Genomic DNA, 5,000 nt, shown 5'->3' with positions numbered 1-5,000 from the left:
ATACCTCATTGTTTTTTTTTTTTTTTTTTTTTTTTTTTTTTTTAGTATTTCATTTGATCAAAGTCTAACCTTTTAAAGAATAGTTTTACATTTGATTAAGGAGTAATCTTCCTGTTTTCATTGAATTAAGATTCCTTGTATAGAGTGATCTCATCTCAGACCCGGCCATCTTTTTATGCAGTTCTTCGTTTCTACTCATTTTGAGAAAGAGAGAGAGAGAGAGAGAGAGAGAGAGAGAGAGAGAGAGAGAGAGAGAGAGAGAGAGAGAGAGAGAGAGAGAGAGATCATCCATTTTCGAAGTCAAGACAGATCTCATTTCCGGTAAAGAATAACATTGCTTTAAGATTCGTGAATTTCACAGGTCAAGGGCAAAGTAAGAGCTTTCTAACAGCTGCTCTATATTGTAGAGTTTGTAAAAATTATTAAATTTTTCATAGCAAAATTATACCTAATATGTAAAGATAGTTTTCTACAAAAATTACATGATGTTTAAACTCTATATTTATGAATGAGAAGCAGTTGCAGGAAGAATGAAAAAAAAATTATTTAAGTATAAATTAATCTTAATTCTAAAAATTAACAAAATTAATATTTTACCAAAAGGAAACGTAATGCAACGATGAAATGTACGAAAATCGATTCAAACGAAAATCAAAATTGTCTTGAATGGAAATATTTTTGTAGTGTCTAGCAGCCATTGCCCCCCCCCCCCCCCCACCCCCCTGTCTTAGCCTTGGTGGGAGTGGGGTACTTAGGCGTTAATCATATGCTATGCGATCAATCTCCAGAGCATTGCCCTACTTGCAGGAGAAAATGTCACTGTCCCTTGCCTCCGCATCTCATGAGCGGCCTTTAAATCTTTGAACTGGTGAAATTACTAAGTGAACCAAATCCATTTTTAATGGTAACATGTATTTAGATATATTTCCTTGATAATAAGTTATAAACTTGAGAATTTTAATTGAATTTGCTGGATCCTCATACATTAGTTAAAACGATTATTATTATTATTATTATTATTATTATTATTATTATTATTATTATTATTATTATTGTCGCTGTTGTTATTGTTGTTGTTGTTGTTGCTGCTGCTGCTGCTGTAGCTATTATTATTATTATTATTATTATTATTATTATTATTATTATTATTGTTGCTGTTGTTGTTATTGTTGCCGCTGCTTTGTTGTTGTTGACGTTGTCGTTGCTGTTGCTGCTATTATTATTATTATTATTATTATTATTATTATTATTATTATTATTATTATTATTATTATTATTATTATTGTTGTTGTTGTTGTTGTTGTTGTTGCTGCTGTAGCTGCTATTATTAATATTATTATCATTATTATTATTATTATTATTATTATTATTATTATTATTATTATTATTATTATTATTATGGTAACAAATTTAAGAATATGGTCATCATCTATTCATTCAATGCAAAGTCCTGTGAAGTAATGAGAAATCTAAAAGATTTATAATGAGAATTTTTGCTGTTCCAAAACCAATTGGAATCTTTGACTGATAACATATTTTCAAAGTTTCCTATTCCCGCCCCCCCCCCCTCTAAAAAAGAAAAAAATATTGTTCACCATAAAAGTTTTCTCAAAGATGGGAAGAACTTTTTCCGATTTTCATAAAAAAAAATGGAAATTCTCAAACTTAAGTTACAGAAGATAGGACTTCGAAGAAGAGATTCTATAAAAAAAAAAAAAAGGTCCTAAAACTTCGGCCAATTGGTATATACCTGATTGAGAATATAATTTTATTCTATAATTACCTAAAACTTTATCTAGCTATATGGCAGCAGTTCAGATAGTTGTAGTTTTATTGCTCATTTGAAGGTGGCACTATTGATAAGAACAAATAAGGTTGAGAATCATGATTTAATATGATGAATAAGGTTGAGAATCACTACTTGATATGAATAATGTTGAGAATCGGTACTTGATATGATGAATAAGGTTGAGAATCACTACTTGAAATGATAAATAATGTTGAGAATCGGTACTTGATATGATGAGTAAGGTTGAGAATCAGTACTTGATATCCTGAATAAGGTTGCGAATCACTACTTGATACAAAGAATAAGTTTGAGAATCACTGATTGATTTAATGAATAAGGTTGGCAATCACTACTTGATATAATGAATAAGGTTGAGAATCACTACTTGATATGATGAATAAAGTTGAGAATCAGTACTTGATTTCCTGATTAAGGTTGAGAATCACTACTTGATATGATAAATAAGGCTGAGAATCACTACTTGATACAAAGAATAGGTTTGAGAATCACTACTTGATTTAATGAATAAGGTTGACAAGCACTACTTGATATGATGAATAAGGTTGACAATTACTACTTGATATAATGAATAAGGTTGAGAATCAGTACTTGATTTCCTGAATAAGGTTAAGAATCACTACTTGGTATGATAAATAAGGTTAAGAATCACCAATTGATACGAAGAATAAATTTAAGAATCACTAGTTGATTTAATGAATAAGGTTGACAATCATTACTTGATATGATGAGTAAGGTTGAGAATCACTACTTGATACAAAGAATAGGTTTGAGAATCACTACTAGATTTAATGAATAAAGTTGACATTCACTACTTTATATAATGAATACGGTTGGGAATCACTACTTGATATAATAAATAAGGTTAAGAATCACTACCTGATATAATGAATGGGTTTGAGAATCACTACTTGACATGATAAATAAAGTTGAGATTCCCTGCTTGATATGAGGAAAGCAAGAATCCCCTCGAAGCAAACTGCTCGAATCAGATGAAGATGTGAACTACACGTTTAATTATAAAAAGTAACATTGAAAAATAAAATCACTATTTAATAGCATGATTACGATTCCAACTGCCGAATCAGATGAAGAATTATACACCGATGCAATACATATTTCATGCTCCTGATTCCAGGTTTCGCATTGCATTAATTGGAAACGTTTTACTCGTCATTTGCAGACAGACAAACGTTTGAAAAGAACGTTGCATATCGCAGGCAGCTAAAAGGAACCATGGTGAACCATTATGTTCTTTAATCACTTTTATTTGGAAAGGCATCTTCTTATTTAAAAATTTTAAAACACTAGTGATATATATATATATATATATATATATATATATATATATATATATATATATATATATATATATATATATATATATATATATATAATTATTATTATTATTATTACTATCCAAGCTACAACCCTAGTTGGAAAAGCAAGATGCTATAAGCCCAGGGGCTCCAACAGGGAAAAATAGCCCAGTGAGAAAAGGAAATAAGGAAATAAATAAATGAAGAGAACAAATTAACAATAAATCATTCTAAATAAGAAAACGTCAAAACAGACATGTCATATAATAAACTATCAACAACATCAAAAACAAATATGTCATAAATAAACTATGAAATAACTATGTCTGCCTGGTCAACAAAAAAGCATTTGCTCCAACTTTGAACTTTTGAAGTTCTACTGATTCAACCACCCGATTAGGAAGATCATTCCACAACTTGGTCACAGATGGAATAAAACTTCTAGAGTACTGCGTAGTATTGAGCCTCGTGATGGAGAAGGCCTGGCTATTAGAATTAACTGCCTGCCTAGTATTACGAACAGGATAGAATTGTCCAGGGAGATCTGAATGTAAAGGATGGTCAGAGTTGTGAAAAATCTTATGCAACATACATAATGAACTAATTGAACGACGGTGCCAGAGATTAATATCTAGATCAGGAATAAGAAATTTAATAGACCGTAAGTTTCTGTCCAACAAATTAAGATGAGAATCAGCAGCTGAAGACCAGACAGGAGAACAATACTCAAAACAAGGTAGAATGAAAGAATTAAAACACTTCTTCAGAATAGATTGATCACCGAAAATCTTGAAAGACTTTCTCAATAAGCCTATTTTTTGTGAAATTGAAGAAGACACAGACCTTATATGTTTCTCAAAAGTAAATTTACTGTCGAGAATCACACCTAAAATTTTGAAAGAGTCATACATATTTAAAGAAACATTATCAATACTGAGATCCGGATGTTGAGGAACCACCGTCCTTGACCTACTTACAATCATACTTTGAGTTTTGTTAGGATTCAACTTCATACCCCATAATTTGCACCATGCACTAATTCTAGCTAAATCTCTATTAAGGGATTCACCAACCCTAGATCTACATTCAGGGGATGGAATTGAGGCAAAGAGAGTAGCATCATCTGCATATGCAACAAGCTTGTTTTCTAGACCAAACCACATGTCATGTGTATATAGTATGAAAAGTAATGGGCCAAGAACACTACCCTGTGGAACACCGGATATCACATTCCTATAATCACTATGGTGCCCATCAACAACAACTCTTTGAGATCTATTACTTAAAAAATCAGTAATAATGCTAAGAAACGACCCACCCACTCCCAACTGTTTCAGTTTGAAAACAAGGGCCTCGTGATTAACACGGTCAAAGGCAGCACTAAAATCAAGGCCAATCATACGAACTTCCCGACCACAATCAAGGGATTTCTGTACAGCATTGGAGATTGTAAGAAGGGCATCACATGCTCCAAGGCCTTTACGAAAACCAAATTGCAAACTAGGGAGTAGATGATTACCTTCAGCAAACCTATTAAGACGTTTTGCCAGAAGACGTTCAAAAACTTTAGATAATATGGGAGTTATGGAAATTGGGCGGTAATCAGTGGGACTTGAGCTACCACAAACACATTTACATAGAGGAGTAACATTACCAATTCTCCAACTAGTGCTAAAAGCTCCTCTTCTTGCTAACTTGCGCAAAATAACAGATAACTTTGGAGCTAAGAAATCTGCTGTCTTTATAAAAAACAAAGGAAAAATACCATTTTGGTCTACACCTTCATAAGCATCAAGGTCCATCAACAGAGCTTTAATCTCACGAGATCGAAAAGCTAAACTAGTTAGTTTAGCCTCAGGAAAACAGGAATGAGG

Source organism: Palaemon carinicauda, chromosome 32 (genome assembly GCF_036898095.1).
Source record: "Palaemon carinicauda isolate YSFRI2023 chromosome 32, ASM3689809v2, whole genome shotgun sequence".
In the NCBI taxonomy this organism is placed as follows: domain Eukaryota; kingdom Metazoa; phylum Arthropoda; class Malacostraca; order Decapoda; family Palaemonidae; genus Palaemon; species Palaemon carinicauda.
Note: the sequence above shows the minus strand (reverse complement) of the source record.